We start from the raw sequence: 22,072 nt of genomic DNA, 5'->3' as shown, positions 1-22,072 counted from the left end.
ATAAAGCACAGCAGCAGTGCAAGCTTCCCTCACATACAGCAGATACAGCACAGGCAGCAGTGCATGCTTCGCTCCCGCACAAAGCAGATACAGCACAGCAGCAGTGCAAGCTTCCCTCACACACAGCAGATACAGCACAGCAACAGTGCAAGCTTCCCTCACACATAACCTCACACATAAGAGCAAAGACAGCAGCAGTGAAAGCTTCCGTCACACAGCAAATGCAGCACAGCAGCAGTGCAAGCTTCCCTCACATATAACAGCACAGGTAAGAGCAGTGCAAGCTTCCCTCACACAGAGAGTAGATACAGCACAGGTAGCATCCATGCAAACTTTCCTTACACACAGGAGATACAGCACAGCAGCAGTGCAGGCTTGCCTTACACACAGCAAATTCAACACAGCAGCAGTGTAAGCCTCCCTCACTCATAGGAGCTACAGCATAGGCAGCATCAGTGCAAGCTTCCCTCACATACAGAGCAGATACACTACATGCAACAGCAGTGCTAGCTTACCTCATACACAACAGATACTGCACAGCAGCAGTGGAAACTTCCCTCACACACACAGCACAGATAGAACACAGCAGCAGTTCAAGCTTCCCTAGCACACAACAGATACAGCACAGCAGCATTGCAAACTTCCCTCACACACCGAGCAGATACAGCACAGCAGCAGTGAAAGCTTACCTCACACAGAGCAGATAAAGCACAGCAGCAGTGCAAGCTTCCCTCACACACAGCAGATACAGCACAGGCAGCAGTGCATGCTTCACTCCCACAAAAAGCAGATACAGCACAGGCAGCAGCAGCACAAGCTTCACTCACACACAGCAGCAGATACAGCACAGCAGTAGTGAAAGATTCCCTCACACACAGCAGATACAGCACAGCAGCAGTGCAAGCTTCCCTCACACATAAGAACACAGAAAGCAGCAGTGAAAGCCTACCTCACACAGCAGATACAGCACAGCAGCAGTGCAAGCTTCTCTCACACACAGCAGATACAGCACAGCAACAGTGCAAGCTTCCCTCACACAGAAGAGCAAAGACAGCATCAGTGAAAGCTTCCCTCACACAGCAAATGCAGCACAGCAGCAGTGCAAGCATCCCTCACATATAACAGCACAGGTAAGAGCAGTGCAAGCTTCCCTCACACAGAGAGTAGATACAGCACAGGCAGTATCCATGCAAAGTTTCCTCACACACAGCAGATACAGCACAGCAGCCGTGTAGGCTTGCCTTACACACAGCAAATTCAACACAGCAGCAGTGTAAGCTCCCCTCAAACATAGCAGCTACAGCACAGGCAGCAGTAGTGTCACCTTCCCTCACACACAGTGCAGATACAGCACAGGTAGCAGCAGTGCAGGCTTCACTCACACCAAGCAGATACAGCACAGGCAGCAGCAGTGCAAGCTTCCCTCACACGCAGTGCAGGTACGGCACAGGCAGCAGTGCAAAATTCCTTCACATACAGCAGACACAGCACAGGCAGCAGCACTGAAAGATTCCCTCACACACAGTGCAGATACAGCACGGGTAGCAGCAGTGTAAGCTTCACACACACCAAGCAGATACAGCACAGGCAGCATCAGTGCATGCTTCCCTCGCACACAGCAGATACAGCACAGGCATCAGCAGTGCAAGCTTCCCTCACACACAGAGCAGATACAGCACAGGCAGCAGCAGTGCAAGCTTCCCTCACACACAGAGCAGATACAGCACAGGCAGCAGCAGTGCAAGCTTCCCTCACACACAGAGCAGATACACCACAGGCAGCAGTAGTGCAAGCTTCCCTCACACACAGGAGATACAGCACAGGCAGCAGCAGTGCAAGCTTCCCTCACACACAGAGCAGATACACCACAGTCTGCAGCAGTGCATGCTCCCTCACACACAGAGGAGATGCAGCACAGGCAGCAGCTGGACCACTGGAGAAAGGGATAGCGCTCTACTAACGCATTTTCTGATCTGAAATAAACCCATCTAAGGTTTTATAATAATCCAGGAGAGTGTCCGCTCTAAGAGCAACACAATTCATTCTTACATATTGCACTTTACAAATGCTGCTTCTCAATAAAAATCTATTCTATTTGAATTATGAACAAAAACAGAAACATTACAAAAGGTCACTTTTTAAAATTAAAAAATACATCTTGGGTCTGTCTCATAAACGGTGAGGGATGACGTGGACACAAGTAACTCTCAAAAGGTTAAGTTTTCCAACTCGTGCAGTTGGGGGACACAAACACTTAAGAGCATGTGAACCTGTAAAGCTCAAAGTTGTGGAGCCATTTCTATATTTGCCTACACTTACTGATCAAAAAGACATTTATCTCACAACCCTAAGTTAGCTTGGAGACCTGAATTTCGATAGATTTCTGTTAACTGATCAACAAGCTGCAATTCAATTACATATTTTTGAATCCCCCTTTGGATAAATACAGAGGGCATGGTTTATTATTCTGTTGTTAGGACTTCTATTTCAACACCACCTCACACCAATGTCTAATTCAAGTTCTATTAAATCAGAGAAAGCTTTAGATTTTTCATGTGTGGGACATTCTCCTTATCAATCCCCGAAATCTCAATGATCAATTTGCTTTTTCTTAATACAAATGGGATATAAACATTTTAACAAAGCAAGAGAAGCAAGACAATGGCTATGTTTAAATAAAAGGTCTTTTGACAGAGGGCCACTTCCTCAAAGTGTGTGTTAAATTCACAATTGGGGGACTTTGTACTTAGTGCAGCACTTTGATCAGTAAGAGGGTGCCTGGGCCTTGTGATGTGATGCCTCTATGTTTCTGTGACTAGTTATACAAGCATTGTTCCCTCTCGATTCAAATATAAAGAATTCAACAGCTCAGAAACATTAGTAATTTTATTGTGACAGATGTACTGCCCATGCTCGGTCAAAGCACAAACAGTTTGAATAATAGCATGGCTATGACTCGATCCAATAGTAAAGCGCAGAAACAGTACTTATGGGAAGATTTTTTTATGTCTCTTCACAAGACTGAAGAGGGACATAGAAGGGGTGCTGAGAAGAAAAGCAGAAGAGTACAGCATGAGGAAAGGGATTTAGTATTATTATATATAATAGTAGCTTATTTCTTTTGTAATTCCCTACTTACGTTCAACTTCTGACATTGATAATTGCACGAGATTACTATTATTGCATTAACCAAGCGAGTTTCTAAAACTTAATTTCCCTTTTGTTTTTTCCTTATTCATCTCAATCGCTTACAATCGTTTTTCAGTCATGTTATAGTCAAAGAACGAATTCTATGGGAGTTTGATGTTTTATGTAAGAACTCCATGTGACCCACGCACAATCTAAAAATGGCCTTATCCTGGTTCTGAAGGACTTTCCCCAACTTGAATCACTGATGTTCTCCCTATTCCTTACACAGAAGAGTTAACATGTTTTTTTCCTTTACCCTCCTAAAGTATCGATCATTCTAATGCCAATCGAATACACGTATTGAGAAACCAAGGGGCCTGCCTTTAATATCCATTCATATATGCTCTTTACTTGTGTTGTACTCACAACTACTGTTGATCACATTAAATCGTGCCTTTTTAGGCTATGTTAATACTAAGTGAAAAGTAGCAAGAAAAGAACGGTTTCTCGACGATCTTAACCCTCATTTCAGCAAGCCTACATTGAAACAATAAAGATGTTAAGGCTAATTCTTAATTTCAACAGACCATCAATCATGAAGTTCCCAACGGGGACATGAACTGTCAGTGTATTCTGAACAAAGTACCAGCACTCAGAATAACACAGCCTTGTTTCGAGGGACATTCAGGTGATTTAAGCCCATCCCAAAAGTGAAAGACACGAGGAGGAGGCTGGAGATCTTCTCACGACGCTACCTCCTACCCCCCGAGGCATCCCGAGACTGATAGCCAATAGGCCACCCCGGGGCTTGCCACGAGCAGCGGCTTTTGTTCCCTCGCCCCACCACCTTTCCCTCCCACTCACTCCTGCTGAGGAAGCGCTCCTCGTGCAGGACGTTCACGCACAACAGAGCCGCTTGGATGAGAGAGTTCAGGGTGAAGGCCATGTTGGCAGCCCGGCGCCTCTGCTGCAGTAGTCTATGACATGGAACAGTTGGGACAGGAAGCCGAATGAAGCAAAATTCAACTTCAAACTAAACTCCTGAAATCTTCCAATCAGTTCCGGAATCCACAGCTCGGATCTATGGAAACCAGCACCAAGAGCAATGATGCCTGAGTTGTAGAAACGGAAAGTAAAGTCTGAAATTGTCTCTTTTTCTTAGCAAAGTGAGTCAACCATCTTTGAACATGGTACTGAAGAATTTAGAATTTGCTGTGAAGATAACAATACCAACTAGTCAGCAACACAAACACTCATCTGAAGTGCAATTGCTGAATTAAAACAAGCAACAGCAAAGGAAAACAGACGGCCTCGTCATGACGTCATTGACGTCACTTCGCATGACGTGCAGCAGCCATTTTAAATTGGGGGACTGTACTTTAAATACTATAACAGTAGCGATTTTCTCTATGCATCGGCAGCGCGTAAGAAGATCGTTTGTCTTTGCACCGAGGAGGCAGGGGACAGAAATTGGCACCCTCATAAAACAGCCTCTAACTTTAACCTCAGTCTTTAAATGCACAGCACATGTAACCAGGGAAGAACATGATGTGGAGCCCTGTTAACAAAAACAGACTGGAGCCACTGAAAACATCGAGCGCTCTGGTCAAATGCTATTAGCCTCAGAAAAATGTAGTCCTCAAGCACATACTACATTGGCACAAGTGGAAGGGTACAAGTACTGGGGCCATGCTCCAGGGGAGTGTACATCTGTGGAAAGGGTGAGACAAAGAGCAAGGATTGAGCACTAGCAAGCAAAGATTTTTTAAGGACACTGAAGCAAACCAGTGATAAAGCAGAGAGCACACAAAGAAGTATAGAAGTATATACTAAAGTATATACAACAGGTCTTGAATGCTCGACCTAAAAACAGTGTCACATTATTAACCAATTCTATCACCAGGAAACAAGACTGATTTATTCCATGAGTTGGTCATAAGAGACTAGAACAAACTTAAAAAAGCCCATGTGAACTGGAACCTAACAGCCGATATAGAAAAGCACTGGTTTTCTTTACAAGTAGATAAAACTATAGGGATAAAAAGTGGTGAAAAAGGCAGCACCACAATAATCATGAACAAATGTGATTACATTCAAGAAGCTAACTGGCAACTACCAAGCAACACATGCTATCAGACATTAGCAACAAATGCAACATCACGCCTAGTCGAAGAATAAAAAAGAAAAAAATTGAATCATGGGAAAACTTGAAGCTAATTGATAATGACAGAAATGCTTAACAGTGAAGCAGTCAGTGATGCAAACAATCTAATTTTTACCCAAGAGACATAAAAACCCGAAAACAACCAGAGAGTGAATTGTCTAGGCGAAGGGATCACTACATGAAGCCAGCTTGATTTGCATATAGATCTTGGCACCACTAGTAAGAGACCTCAGTTGCTATCTCTGTAACTTAGGAGGCCTACAACAACAGTTACAAAATCTACAATGGCAAAGAGGTTACAAACTTATAACAGTGTGCTTGACATCATTGTACACAAGTATTCATCATCACATCATCAGCTTGTAAACACTTTCTGGGGGGAAATGAATATGCACCTGCAGCAATACAATTAGATCCAAATGAGCCTCAACAACAACATATATCCAGGTAAGCAACACATTTATAAGGAGACAAAGGGGACGGTTATGGGATTCTCACTGTTGCCAAGCTACGTCAACCTCACAACAGGGTGATGGGAGGAAGAAATTGCATTAACATCTGATAATTAAAAAATGTAAAAGGAACTGTTATGTGGCTGAAATTTATTGGTGATTTATTCATCATGGGGATGGAACAACAGAAGAGTTTGAGGCATACTATCAAATCCTCAATAACTATTCTGTATATCCAACATTTGCATATGAAATAAGTGAATCTAAGGTAAGATGTAAAAATCTACGTGGAAGATAACATGATGTAGACCACACTAAATCATAAATAAACAGCATTAGATTCCATTTTTATCCTGTAAATTTGAAGTGGAGCATCGCTTATGAGAGATTCTTGGAATTATTCAAAGGAAAATGAATTTAAGGAATAAAGCAATGACACAATTTGCAGGTTTAAAAAAAGTAAATGTCTGACAAAAATAATAGAATCACTTTTCACAAACTGTTCGCTGTTATATGTGAGAGAAGCTTGCACTGATGCTGTGCTGTATCTGCTGCCTGTAAGAAAGTTTGCACTGATGCTGCCTGTGCTGTATCTGCTGTATGTGAGGGAATCTTTCACTACTGCTGTGCTGTATCTGCTGTGTGTGAGTGAAGCTTGCACTGCTGCTGCCTGTCCTGTATCTGCTTTGTGTGTGAGTGAACCATGCACTGCAGCCTGTGCTGTATCTGCTGTGTGTGAGGGAAGCTTGCACTGCTGCTGTGCTGTATCTGCTGTGCTGTATCTGCTCGGTGTGTGAGGGAAGCTTGCAATGCTGCTTTGCTGTATCTGCTGTGTGCGAGGAAAGCTTGCACTGCTGCTGTGTTCTATCTGTGCTGTGTGTGAGTGAAGCTTGCACTCCTTCTGTGCTGTATCTGCTGTGCGTGGGGGAAGCATATACTGCTGCTGCCTGTAGTGTATCTGCTGCGTGTGAGGGAAGCTTGCACTGATGCTACCTGTGATGTATCTGCTCTGTCTGTGAGTGGAAGCTTGCACTGTTCCCTGTGCTGTATCCACTACGTATGAGGCAAGCTTGCTGTGCTGTATCTTCTTGGTGTGTGAGGGAAGCTTGCCCTGCTGCTGTGCTGTATCTGCTGTGTTCGAGGGGAGCTTGCACTGATGCTACCTGTGACGTATCTGCTCTGTCTGTAAGTGGAAGCTTGCACTGTTCCCTGTACTGTATCCACTACGTATGAGGCAAGCTTGCTGTGCTGTATCTTCTTGGTGTGTGAGGGAAGCTTGTCCTGCTGCTGTGCTGTATCTGCTGTGTGCGAGGGGAGCTTGCACTGCTGATGTGCTGTAGCTGCTGTGTATGAGTGAAGTTTGCACTCCTGCTGTGCGTGGGGGAAGCATGCACCGCTGCTGCCTGTACTGTATCTGCTGCGTGTGATGGAAGCTTCCACTGTTGCTGCCTGTGCTGTATCTGCTCAGTGTGTACGTGGAAGCTTGCACTGCTGCCTTTGCTGTATCCACAGTGTATGAGGGAAGCTTGCTGTGCTGTATCTGCTTGGTGTGTGAGGGAATCTTGCACTGCTGCTGTGCCGTATCTGCTGTGTGTGAGGGGAGCTTGGACTGCTGCTGTGTTCTATCTGTGCTGTGTGTGAGGGATGCTTGCACTGCTGCTGTGTTGTATCTGCTGTGTATGAGTGAGGCTTGCACTCCTGCTGTGCTGTATCTGTTGTGTGTGGGGGAAGCATGCACCGCTGCTGCCTGTACTGTATCTGCTGTGTGTGAGGGAAGCTTGCACTGATGCTGCCTGCGCTGTATCTGCTTTGTGTGTAAGTGGAAGCTTGCACTGCTGCCTGTGCTGTATCCACTGTGTATCAGGGAAGCTTGCATTGTACCTTCTCTGTGAGGGAGCATGCACTGCTCCCTGTGCTGTATCTGCTGTGTGTGAGGGAAGCACGCACTGCTATTGCCTGTACGGTATCTGCTTTGTGTGAGGAGGCTTACACTGCTGCTTGTGCAGTGTCTACTGTGTGTGAGGGAAGCTTGCATGGTAAGTTCTGTGAGGGAAGCTTGCATTGTATTTCACAGTTAAGATATAAACTACATATCCCTCTCTTTCGTCCTTTCCATCTATTCTATGCAGCTCTCACCCATATATTTTTACCATGCCACATAATTGCACTACACAAATACCACACTTCCACAAGTATCAATTCAAATACAAACCACAAATTTCAACTCCACACCACATACATCCCCTACACTCCAAATCAAAACACATAAATAAAAGACATTGTCATTTACAACACCAATAGCTTGCAGTCTTGCCAGTGCAAGACCTATTGCATTGCAAATGCTTGTTGTTGATTACAATTTTGCAAGCTCTACTCTGTGAACACTCCCAGAACTGATTTTGAGACAACTGATTGTTTACATTTGCACCAGCAATTGTGAAGTGACTGTGAATTTATTTTTAGGCTCATTGCTCTTCTATAGGTTATTGTTGGATTCCTATTTTTCTACCACTGCAGTGTCCATTCGAAAAATGTGCCCATGTTTTTTTTCCTACAAAATCTGTTTGATCTTTGAGGATTCTGCTGAAAAATCAATAAGCATTCACATTGTGTTTGTCTCTGGTGCCCTGGTTCTGACTTGTAAAATGTCTTACTGCTTTTGTAGCTTTCCTTTGTGAAAACTGATTCTATTATCTACATCTTACCTTAGATTCACTTATTTCATATGCAAATGTTGGATATACAGAATAGTTATTGAGGATTTTATAGTATGCCTCAAACTCTTCTGTGTGAAGGGAAGCTTGCACTGCTGATGCCTGTGCTGTATCTGCTGTGTGCGAGGGAAGCATGCACTGATGCTGCCTGTGCTGTATCTCCTCTGTGTGTGAGGGAGCATTCACTGCTGCTGCCTGTGGTGTATCTGCTCTGTGTGTGAGTGAAGCATGCACTGCTGCTGCCTGTGGTGTATCTGCTCTGTGTGTGAGGGAAGCTTGCACTGCTGCTGCCTGTGGTGTATCTGCTCTGTGTGTGAGGGAAGCTTGCACTGCTGATGCCTGTGCTGGATCTGCTGTGTGTGTGAGGGAAGCTTGCACTGCTGATGCCTGGGCTGTATCTGCACTGTGTGTGAGGGAAGGTGACACTACTGCTGCCTGTGCTGTAGCTGCTATGTGCGAGGGGAGCTTACACTGCTGCTGTGTTGAATTTGCTGTGTGAAAGGCAAGCCTGCACGGCTGCTGTGCTGTATCTGCTGTGTGTGAGGAAACTTTGCACGGATACTACCTCTGCTGTATCTACTCTCTGTGTGAGGGAAGCTTGCACTGCTCCTGCCTGTGCTGTTATATGTGAGGGAAGCTTGCACTGCTGCTGTGCTGCATTTGCTGTCTGAGGGAAGCTTTCACTGCTGCTGTCTTTGCTCTTATGTGTGAGGGAAGCTTGCACTGTTGCCGTGCTGTATCTGCTGTGTGTGAGGGAAGCTTGCACTGCTGCCTTGCTGTATCTGCTGTGTGTGAGGTAGGCTTTCACTGCTGCTGTCCGTGCTCTTATGTGTGAGGGAAGCTTGCACTCTGCTGTGCTGTATTTGTAGTGTCTGAGGAAGCCTGCCTCTCTGCTGCCTATACTGTGCTGTGTCTGCCCTATATGTAAGGGAAGCTTACACTGCTGCTGACTATGCTGTTATATGTGAGAGAAGCTTGCACTGATGCTGTGCTGTATCTGCTGCGTGTAAGAAAGCTTGCACTGATGCTGTGCTGTATCTGTTGTGTATGAGGAAAGCTTTCACTGCTGCTGTGCTGTATCTGCTCGGTGTGTGAGGGAAGCTTGCAGTGCTGCTGTGCTGTATCTCCTGTGTGCAAGGGAAGCTTGCACTACTGCTGTGTTTTATCTGTGCTGTGTGTAAGGCAAGCCTGCACTGCTGCTGTGCGGTATCTGCTGTGTGTGAGGAAAGTTTGTATGGATGTTGCCTGTGCTGTATCTACTCTCTGTGTGAGGGAAGCTTGCACTGATGCTGCCTGTGCTGTAGATGCTGTGTGTGAGTGAAGCTTGTGCTGCTGCTGCCTGTGCTGTATCTGCTTTGTGTGTGAGTGAAGCATGCACTGCTGCCTTTGCTGTATCTGCTGTGTGTGAGGGAAGCTTGCACTGATGCTGTGCTGTATCTGCTGTGTGTGAGGTAAACTTTCACTGCTGCTGTGCTGTATCTGCTCGGTGTGTGAGGGAAGCTTGCAATGCTGCTGTGTTGTATCTCCTGTGTGCGAGGGAAGCTTGCACTGCTGCTGTGTTCTATCTGTGCTGTGTGTGAGGGAAGCTTGCACTGCTGCTGTTCAGTATCTGTTGTGTATGAGGTAAGCTAGTACTGCTGTTGCTTATGGTATATCTGCTCTGTCTGTGAGGGAAGCTTGCACTGATACTGCCTATACTGTAGCTGCTATGTGTGAGGGAAGCTTAGACTGCTGCTGTGTTAAATTTGCTGTGTGTAAGGTAAGCCTGCACTGCTACTGTGCTGTATCTGCAGTGTGTGAGGAAAGTTTGCACGGATGTTGCCTGTGCTGTATCTACTCTCTGTGTGAGGGAAGCTTGCACTGCTGCTGCCTGTGTTGTTATATGTGAGGGAAGCTTGCACAGCTGCTGTGCTGTATTTGCTGCGTGAGAGAAGCTTTCAGTGCTGCTGTCTTTGCTCTTATGTGTGAGGGAAGCTTGCACTGCTACTGTTCTGTATCTGCTGTGTGTGAGGGAAGCTTGCACTGCTGCTTTGCTGTATCTGCTGTGTGTGAGAAGGCTTTCACTGCTGTATCTGTGCTCTTATGTGTGAGGGAAACTTGCACTGCTGCTGTGCTGTATCTGTAGTGTCTGAGGAAGCTTGCACTGCTGCTGCCTATACTGTGCTTTGTCTGCCCTATATGTGAGGGAAGCTTACACTGCTGCTGCCTATACTGTTATATGTGAGAGAAGCTTGCACTGATGCTGTGCTGTATCTGCTGCATGTAAGAAAGTTTGCACTGATGCTGCCTGTGCTGTATCTGCTGTGTGTGAGGGAATCTTTCACTACTGCTGTGCTGTATCTGCTGTGTGTGAGGGAAGCTTGCGCTGCTGCTGCCTGTGCTGTATCTGCTTTGTGTGGGAGTGAAGCATGCACTGCTGCCTGTGCTGTATCTGCTGTGTGTGAGGGAAGCTTGCACTGCTGCTGTGCTGTATCTGCTGTGTGTGAGGTAAGCTTTCACTGCTGCTGTGCTGTATCTGCTCGGTGTGTGAGGGAAGCTTGCAATGCTGCTGTGCTGTATCTGCTGTGTGCGAGGGAAGCTTGCACTGCTGCTGTGTTCTATCTGTGCTGTGTGTGAGTGAAGCTTGCACTCCTTCTGTGCTGTATCTGCTGTGCGTGGGGGAAGCATATACTGCTGCTGCCTGTAGTGTATCTGCTGCGTGTGAGGGAAGCTTGCACTGTTCCCTGTGCTGTATCCACTGTGTATGAGGCAAGCTTGCTGTGCTGTATCTTCTTGGTGTGTGAGGGAAGCTTGCCCTGCTGCTGTATCTGCTGTGTGCGAGGGGAGCTTGCACTGCTGATGTGCTGTAACTTCTGTGTATGAGTGAAGCTTGCACTCCTGCTGTGCGTGGGGGAAGCATGCACCGCTGCTGCCTGTACTGTTTCTGCTGCGTGTGATGGAAGCTTCCACTGTTGCTGCCTGTGCTGTATCTGCTCAGTGTGTACGTGGAAGCTTGCACTGCTGCCTTGGCTGTATCCACAGTGTATGAGGGAAACTTGCTGTGCTGTATCTGCTTGGTGTGTGAGGGAATCTTGCACTGCTGCTGTTCCGTATCTGCTGTGTGTGAGGGGAGCTTGGACTGCTGCTGTGTTCTATCTGTACTGTGTGTGAGGGATGCTTGCACTGCTGCTGTGCTGTATCTGCTGTGTATGAGTGAGGCTTGCACTCCTGCTGTGCTGTATCTGTTGTGTGTGAGGGAAGCATGCACCGCTGCTGCCTGTACTGTATCTGCTGTGTGTGAGGGAAGCTTGCACTGATGCTGCCTGTGCTGTCTCTGCTTTGTGTGTAAGTGGAAGCTTGCACTGCTGCCTGTGCTGTATCCACTCTGTGGGGGAAGCTTGCATAGTGCCTGCTATCTGAGGGAAGCTTGCATTGTATTTCACAGTTAAGATATAAACTTCATATCCCTCTCTATCGTCCTTTCCATCTGTTCTATGCAGCTCTCACCAGCAGATACAGCACAGCAAGCTTTCCTCATACACAGTGGATACAGCACAGGGAACAGTGCAAGCTTCCACTTACAGACAGAGCAGATCCATCACAGGTAGCATCAGTGCAAGCTTCGCTCACACGCAGCAGATACACTACAGGCAGCAGCAGTATATGCTTCCCCCACGCACAGCAGATACAGCACAGAAGGAGTGCAAGCTTCACTCACAGACAGCACAGATAGAACACAGCAGCAGTGCAAGCTTCCCTCGCACACAGAAGATACAGCACAGCAGCATTGCAAGCTTACCTCACACACAGCAGATACAGCACAGCAGCAGTGCAAGCTTTCCTCACACACAGCAGATACAGAACAGCCAGCAGTGCATGCTTCACTCACACACAAAGCAGATACAGCACAGGCAGCAGCAGCGCAAGCTTCACTCACACACAGCAGATATTGCACAGCAGTAGTGAAAGATTCCCTCACACACAGCAGATACAGCACAGGCAGCATCAGGGCAAACTTTCTTACACGCAGCAGATACAGCACAGCATCAGTGCAAGCTTCTCTCACATATAACAGCACAGAAGAGTTTGAGGCATACTATCAAATCCTCAATAACTATTCTGTATATCCAACATTTTCATACAAAATAAGTGAATCTAAGGTAAGATGTAGATAATAGAATCAGTTTTCACAAAGGAAAGCTACAAAAGCAGTAAGACATTTTACAAGTCAGAACCAGGGCACCAAAGACAAACACAATGTGAATGCTTATTGATTTTTCAGCAGAATCCTCAAAGATCAAACAGATTTTGTAGGAAACAAAACATGGGCACATTTTTCGAATGGACACTGCAGTGGTAGAAAAATAGGAATCCAACAATAACCTATAGAAGAGCAATGAGCCTAAAAATAAATTCACAGTCACTTCACAATTGCTGGTGCAAATGTAAACAATCAATTGTCTCAGAATCAATTCTGGGAGTGTTCACAGAGTAGAGCTTGCAAAATTGTAATCAACAACAAGCATTTGCAATGCAATAGGTCTTGCACTGGCAAGAGTGCAAGCTATTGGTGTTGTAAATGACAATGTATTTTATTTATGTGTTTTGATTTGTAGTGTAGGGGACGTATGTGGTGTGGAGTTGAAATTTGTGGTTTGTATTTGAATTGATACGTGTGGAAGTGTGGTATTTGTGTAGTGCAATTATGTGGCATGGTAAAAATATATGGGTGAGAGCTGCATAGAATAGATGGAAAGGACGATAGAGAGGGATATGTAGTTTATATCTTAACTGTGAAATACAATGCAAGCTTCCCTCAGATAGCAGGCACTATGCAAGCTTCCCTCACAGAACTTACCATGCAAGCTTCCCTCACACACAGCAGACACTGCACAAGCAGCAGTGTAAGCCTCCTCACACAAAGCAGATACCGTACAGGCAGTAGCAGTGCGTGCTTCCCTCACACACAGCAGATACAGCACAGGCAGCAGTGCATGCTCCCTCACAGAGAAGGTACAATGCAAGCTTCCCTGATACACAGTGGATACAGCACAGACAGCAGTGCAAGCTTCCACTTACACACAAAGCAGATACAGCGCAGGCAGCATCAGTGCAAGCTTCACTCACACACAGCAGATACAGTACAGGCAGCAGCGGTGCATGCTTCCCCCACACACAGCAGATACAGCACAGCAGCAGTGCAAGCATCCCTCACACACAGCTCAGATAGAACACAGCAGCAGTCCAAGCTCTCCTCGCACACAACAGATACAGCACAGCAGTAGTGCAAGATTCCCTCACACACCAAGCAGATACAGCACAGCAAGCTTCCCTCATACACAGTGGTTACAGCAAAGGCAGCAGTGCAAGCTTCCACTTACACGCCGAGCAGATACAGCACAGGCAGCAACAGTGGAAGCTTCCATCACACGCAGCAGAAACAGTACAGGCAGCAGCGGTGCATGCTTCCCCCACGCACAGCAGGAGTGCAAGCTTCACTCATACACAGCAGCTACAGCACATCAGCAGTGCAAGCTCCCCTCGCACACAGCAGATACAGGACAGCAGCAGGGCAAGCTTCCCTCACACACCAAGCAGATACAGCACAGCAAGCTTGTCTCATACACAGTGGATACAGCACAGGCAACAGTGCAAGCTTCCACTTACAGTCAGAGCAGATACATCACAGGTAGCATCAGTGCAAGCTTCCCTCACACGCAGCAGATACACTACAGGCAGCAGCAGTATATGCTTCCCCCACGCACAGCAGATACAGCACAGAAGGAGTGCAAGCTTCACTCACACACAGCACAGATAGAACACAGCAGCAGTTCAAGCTTCCCTCACACACCGAGCAGATACAGCACAGCAGCAGTGAAAGCTTACCTCACACACAGCAGATACAGAAAAGCAGCAGTGCAAGCTTCCCTCACACACCGAGGAGATACAGCACAGCAGCAGTGAAAGCTTACCTCACACACAGCAGATACAGCACAGGCAGCATCAGTGCAAACTTTCTTACACACAGCAGATACAACACAGCATCAGTGCAAGCTTCTCTCACATATAACTGCATAGGCAGTAGTAGTGTAAGCTTTCCTCACATATAGGCAGACACAGCACAGCACAGGCAGCAGCAGCGCAAGCTTCACTCACACACAGCAGATACAGGACAGCAGTAGTGAAAGATTCCCTCACACACAGCAGATACAGCACAGGCAGCATCAGTGCAAACTTTCTTACACACAGCAGATACAACACAGCATCAGTGCAAGCTTCTCTCACATATAACTGCATAGGCAGTAGTAGTGTAAGCTTTCCTCACATATAGGCAGACACAGCACAGTATAGGAAGCAGCAGGGCAAGCTTCTCAGACACTACAGATACAGCACAGCAGCAGTGCAAGTTTCCCTCACACATCAGAGCACAGACAGCAGCAGTGAAAGCCTACCTTACACACAGCAGATACAGCACAGCAGCAGTGCAAGCTTCCCTCACACACAGCAGATACAGCGCAGCAGCAGTGCAAGCTTCTCTCACACATAAAGGGAAAGACAGCAGCACTGAAAGCTTCTATCACACAGCAAATACAGCACAGCAGCAGTGCAAGCTTCCCTCACATATAACAGCACAGGCAGTAGTAGTGCAAGCTTCCCTCACACAGAGAGTAGATACAGCACAGGCAACATCCGTGCAAACTTTCCTCACACACAGCAGATGTAGCACAGCAGCAGAGCAGGCTTGCCTTACGCACAGCAAATTCAACACAGCAGCAGTGTAAGCTTCCCTCACACATAGCAGCTACAGCATAGGCAGCATCAGTGCAAGCTTCCCTCACATACAGAGCAGATACACCACATGCAACAGCAGTGCTACCTTACCTCATACACAACAGATACTGCACAGCAGCAGTGCAAGCTTACCTCACACACAGCACAGATAGAACACATCAGCAGTTCAAGCTTCCCTCACACACAACAGATACAGCACAGCAGTATTGCAAGCTTCCCTCACACACCAAGCAGATACAGCACAGCAGCAGTGGAAGGTTACCTCACACACAGCAGATACAGCACAGCAGCAGTGCAAGCTTCCCTCACACACAGCAGATACAGCACAGGCAGCAGTGCATGCTTCACTCCCACACAAAGCAGATACAGCACAGGCAGCAGCAGCGCAAGCTTCCCTCACACACAGCAGAAACAGCACAGCAGTAGTGAAAGATTCCCTCACACACAGCAGATACAGCACAGGCAGCAGCAGCGCAAGCTTCACTCACACACAGCAGCTACAGCACAGGCAGCATCAGTGGAAGCTTTCCTCACACAGAGAGTAGATACAGCACAGGCAACATCCGTGCAAACTTTCCTCACACACAGCAGATACCGCACAGCAGCAGTGCAGGCTTGCCTTACACACAGCAAATTCAACACAGCAGCAGTCTAAGCTTCCCTCACACATAGCAACTACAGTATAAGCAGCATCAGTGTAAGCTTCCCTCACATACAGAGCAGATACACCACAAGCAACAGCAGTGCTAGCTTACCTCATACACAACAGATACTGCACAGCAGCAGTGCAAGCTTCCCTCACACACAGCACAGATAGAACACAGCAGTAGTGCAAGCTTCCCTCGCACACAGGAGATACAGCACAGCAGCATTGCAAGCTTCCCTCACACACCGAGCAGATACAGCACAGCAGCAGTCAAAGCTTACCTCATACACAACAGATACAGCACAGCATCAGTGCAAGCTTTCTTACATGCAGCAGATACAGCACAGCATCAGTGCAAACTTCTCTCACATATAACAGCATAGGCGGCAGCAGTGTAAGCTTGCCTCACATATAGGGCAGACATAGCACAGTATAGGCAGCAGAGGGGCAGGCTTCCTCAGACACTACAGATACAGCACAGCAGAGTGCAAGCTTCCCTCACACATAAGAGCACGGACAGCAGCAGTGAAAGCCTACATCACACACAGCAGATACAGCACAGCAGCAGTGCAAGCTTCCCTCACACACAGCAGATACAGCACGGCAACAGTGCAAGCTTTCCTCACACATAAGAGCAAAGACAGCAGCAGTGAAAGCTTCCCTCACACAGAAAATGCAGCACAGCAGCAGTGCAAGCTTCCCTCACATATAACAGCACAGGCAGGAGCAGTGCAAGCTTCCCTCACACAGAGAGTAGATACAGCACAGGCAGTATCCGTGCAAAGTTTCCTCACACACTGCAGATACAGCACAGCAGCCGTGCAGGCTTGCCTTTCACACAGCAAATTCAACACAGCAGCAGTGTAAGCTCCCCTCACACATAGCAGCTACAGCACAGGCAGCAGTAGTGTCACCTTCCCTCGCACACAGTGCAGATACAGCCCAGGCATCAGCAGTGCAAGCTTCCCTCACACACACAGCAGATACTGCACAGCAGCAGTGCAAGCTTCCCTCACACACAGCACAAATAGAACAAAGCAGCAGTGCAAGCTTCCCTAGCACACAACAGATCCAGCACAGCAGCATTGCAAACTGCCCTCACACACCGAGCATATACAGCACAGCAGCAGTGAAAGCTTACCTCACACACAGCAGATAAAGCACAGCAGCAGTGCAAGCTTCCCTCACACACAGCAGATACAGCACAGGCAGCAGTGCATGCTTCACTCCCACACAAAGCAGATACAGCACAGCAGCAGTGCAAGCTTCCCTCACACACAGCAGATACAGCACAGCAACAGTGCAAGCCTCCCTCACACATAAGAGCAAAGACAGCAGTAGTGAAAGCTTCCCTCACACAGCAAATGCAGCAAAGCAGCAGTGCAAGCTCCCCTCACATATAACACCACAGGTAAGAGCAGTGCAAGCTTCCCTCACACAGAGAGTAGATACAGCGCAGGCAGCATCCGTGCAAACTTTCCTCACACACAGGAGATACAGCACAGCAGCAGTGCAGGCTTGCCTTACACACAGCAAATTCAACACAGCAGTAGTGTAAGCTTCCCTCACACATAGCAGCTACAGCATAGGCAACATCAGTGCAAGCTTCCCTCACATACAGAGCAAATACACCACATGCAACAGCAGTGCTAGCTTACCTCATACACAACAGATACTGCACAGCAGCAGTGCACGCTTCCTTCACACACAACACAGATAGAACACAGCAGCAGTACAAGCTTCCCTCGCACACAGCAGATACAGCACAGCAGCATTGCAAGCTTCCCTCACACACCGAGCAGATACAGTACAGCAGCAGTGAAATCTTACCTCACACACAGCAGATAAAGCACAGCAGCAGTGCAAGCTTCCCTCACACACAGCAGATACAGTACAGGCAGCAGTGCATGCTTCACTCCCACACAAAGCAGATATAGCACAGGCAGCAGCAGCGCAAGCTCCACTCACACACAGCAGATACAGCACAGCAGTAGTGAAAGATTCCCTCACACACAGCAGATACAGCACAGCAGCAGTGCAAGCTTCCCTCACACATAAGAGCACAGACAGCAGCAGTGAAAGCCTACCTCACACAGCAGATACAGCACAGCAGCAGTGCAAGCTTCCCTCACACACAGCAGATACAGCACAGCAACAGTGCAAGCTTCCCTCACACATAAGAGTAAAGACAGCAGCAGTGAAAGCTTCCCTCACACAGCAAATGCAGCACAGCAGCAGTTCAAGCTTCCCTCACATATAACAGCACAGGTAAGAGCAGTGCAAGCTTCCCTCACACAGAGAGTAGATACAGCACAGGCAGTATCCGTGGAAAGTTTCCTCACACACAGCAGATTCAGCACAGCAGCCGTGCAGGCTTGCCTTTCACACAGCAAATTCAACACAGCAGCAATGTAAGCTCCCCTCACACATAGCAGCTACAGCAGAGGCAGCAGTAGTGTCACCTTCCCTCACACACAGTGCAGATACAGCCCAGGCATCAGCAGTGCAAGCTTCCCTCACACACACAGCAGATACAGCACAGGCATCAGCAGTGCAAGCTTCCCTCACACACAGAGCAGATACACCACAGGCAGCAGCAGTGCAAGCTTCCCTCACACACAGAGCAGATACACCACAGGCAGCAGCAGTGCATGCTCCCTCACACATAGAGGAGATACAGCACAGGCAGCAGCAGTGCATGCTTCCCACGCACACAGCAGATACAGCACAGGCATCAGCAGTGAAAGCTTCCCTCACACACAGAAGAGTTTGAGGCATACTATCAAACCCTCAATAACTATTCTGTATATCCAACATTTGCATATGAAAGAAGTGAATCTAAGGTAAGATGTAGATAATAGAATCAGTTTTCACAAAGGAAAGCTACAAAAGCAGTAAGACATTTTACAAGTCAGAACCAGGGCACCAGAGAGAAACACAATGTGAATGCTTATTGATTTTTCAGCAGAATCCTCAAAGATCAAACAGATTTTGTAGGAAAAAAAACATGGGCACATTTTTCGAATGGACACTGCAGTGGTAGAAAAATAGGAATCCAACAATAACCTATAGAAGAGCAATGAGCCTAAAAATAAATTCACAGTCACTTCACAATTGCTGGTGCAAATGTAAACAATCAGTTGTCTCAAAATCAGTTCTGGGAGTGTTCACAGAGTAGAACTTGCAAAATTGTAATAAACAACAAGCATTTGCAATGCAATAGGTCTTGCACTGGCAAGACTGCAAGCTATTGGTGCTGTAAATGACAATGGGGGTCATTACAACCCTGGCAGACGGTGATAAAGCTGCGGTAATACCGCAAACAGGCCGGTGAAAAAAAAAAGGGAATTATGACCGTGGCGGAAACCGCCAACATAGACAGCCACTTTAACACTCCGACCGCCACAGAGGTACAGACAAGCAGCGCGGCGGTCACAGCCAACAGACAGGCGGAAGACAAAGTACCGCCCACAGTATTACACACAGTATTACAACAGGCCAATCCGCCACCTTTTCTGGGGTGGATTCACCGTGGATAAAAACACGGCGGAAACAGCTTTTGCAATGGGAAAACGCTCACCTTAACACACTCCACGAGGGAGGAGACCACCATGGAGCCGGAACTCCAAATACTCCCTGCGCTTGTCATCCTGCTCCTCTACGAACACCAGCAACGGCGGCCCGAAGATAACGGTGAGTACTGCACCTACGACATAGGGGAGGGGGGAGGCAAAAGTCAGGGACACCCACACGCAACACTCCCACCCTCAACCCGACCCTCGCACATTACAACACACACACCAATGCATTTTCAAACATCACAGTAACAACCCCCAACCCCCCAGAAGAATGCAAAGACAAAACCAAATTACTTGAACCATTGTAATGTATCCAAATACAGTAAGCTCATATATACAGAAATATATACACATTCCAAATATATACATCACGATTGGTAGTGCAGGTATGCACAATTTAATGTCCGTGGACCACTGGGCCCACAATGCATGGGCGAGGCCCACACTAGATACCTGTCCACAAACGGAGAGAACACTGTAGGGGCATCAGATAGAAATACAACAGGCACCTCAGGGGGAAGGGAAGGGTGGGCACCTCAGGCGGATTACAGCACCACGCCAGATCCACGAGGGGGCTCCATGCCCATTGATGTATCCTGGGGAGTGCAAAGCCACAGTCTCTCAAGTCTCTACAGTGGGTGGCTTGCCCACTGTACCATCCTGAGGAGTGCAAAGCCAGTCTCTACAGTAGGTGGGTTGCCCACTGTAACATCCTGGGGAGTGCAAAGCCACAGTCTCTCAAGTCTCTACAGTGGGTGGCTTGCTCACTGTAACATCCTGGGGAGTGCAAAGCCACAGTCTCTCAAGTCTCTACAGTGGGTGGGTTGCCCACTGTAACATCCTGGGGAGTGCAAAGCCACAGTCTGTCAAGTCTCTACAGTGGGTGGCTTGCCCACTGTACCATCCTGGGGAGTGCAAAGCCACAGTCTCTCAAGTCTCTACAGTGGTTGGGTTGCCCACTGTACCATCCTGGGGAGTGCAAAGCCACAGTCTCTCAACTCGATAACAGTGGGTGGCTTGCCCACTGTTCAATCCTGGGGCATGCAAAGCCACAGTCTCTCAACTCGATAACAGTCTCCACTGGTTTTGGAGGGGGCTGGTGCCCAGAGTGCTTCATCCTGTGAAGGATTCAGGTAGTGGATGCAGTTCTCCGCTGGTCCTGGAGGGGGACTGGTGCCCAGAGTGCTTTATCCTGTGAAGGATTCGGGTAGTGGATGCAGTTCTCCACTGGTTCTGGAGGGGGACTGGTACCCAGAGTGCTTCATCCTGTGAAGGATTCAGGTAGTGGATGCAGTTCTCCACTGTTCTGGAGGGGGACTGGTGCCCAGAGTGCATCACGCTCCCCGTGACGGTCCCAGTTCCGTCACTGTCCCAGCTGCACATGGGCTAACGATGCTTGAGTTGGCGGTCTTTGCCCTGTTCAGCGGTGTTTGACTTTGCAGTTTCTGACCTGTTCAGCGATGCTTGCCATGGCGGTCTTTGGCCTGTTCAGCGGTGCTTGACTTTGCAGTTTCTGACCTGTTCAGCGGTGCTTGCCATGGCGGTCTTTGCCCTGTTCAGCGGTGCTTGACTTTGCAGTTTCTGACCTGTTCAGCGGTGCTTTGCCATGGCAGTCTTTGCCCTGTTCAGCTGTGCTTGACTTTGCAGTTTCTGACCTGTTCAGTGGTGCTTGCCATGGCGGCCTTTGGCCTGTTCAGCGGTATTTTGCCATGATGGTCTTTGCCCTGTTCAGCGGTGCTTGACTTTGCAGTTTCTGGCCTGTGCAGCGGTGTGTGGCATGACAGTCCCTCAGTGCCCAGCGGGGCTGTGGCTGCCGGGGCCCTCCAGGGCACTGACGCTGGCGGTGGTCTCCGGACCAGTGACGATAGTGCTGCCCTCCAGGGCACTGACTCGGGCGGTGGTCTCTGGACCAGTGATGATAGTGCTGCCCTCCAGGGCACTGACTCTGGTGGTGGTCTCCGGACCAGTGACGATAGTGCTGCCCTCCTGGGCACTGACTCTGGCGGTGGTCTCCGGACCAGTGACGATAGTGCTGCCCTCCTGGGCACTGACTCTGGCGGTGGTCTCCGGACCAGTGACGATAGTGCTGCCCTCCTGGGGACTGACTCTGGCGGTGGTCTCCGGACCAGTGACGATGGGGCTGGCAGTGGCGTCCTGGCCAGCGGGGAGGATGGCGGCCTTCTCCGCCATGCTGCTCTTACCAGACTTTGGAGACTTCTTCTGCCCCTTCACCACCTTGGGAGGAGTCACAGCTGACTCGGCACTCCCCCCGGGACCCTTGTGAGCGGCTTTGCCGGCAGGAGTCTTCACCCTCTCCTGTCAGGCACTGTCCAACCTCTGGTGTTTTACAGGGGGTGGACTGGCAGTGCTTTGGCTCCGTGACACACTGGCTGCCCTGGTGCCTTGTGCACTCCACATACCTCTAACACGCACCACTGGAACCGGACTTTGTTTGACTGAGGTGCTAGTACAGGACCTATGAATTGGAGGGGGGGTGGTGGGAAAGAGGTCAAGGTTGCTCAGGAAAAGTTTCTGACGAACACTGGGACGGGTAGCTGGAGGGGGTCTGGGAGTGGAGGAAGAAGAGGTGGTTGTAGGAGGTGTAACTTTAGATGATT

Source organism: Pleurodeles waltl, chromosome 8 (assembly GCF_031143425.1).
Source record: "Pleurodeles waltl isolate 20211129_DDA chromosome 8, aPleWal1.hap1.20221129, whole genome shotgun sequence".
NCBI classification, from domain to species: Eukaryota; Metazoa; Chordata; class Amphibia; order Caudata; family Salamandridae; genus Pleurodeles; species Pleurodeles waltl.
This window is presented reverse-complemented; position numbering follows the sequence as displayed.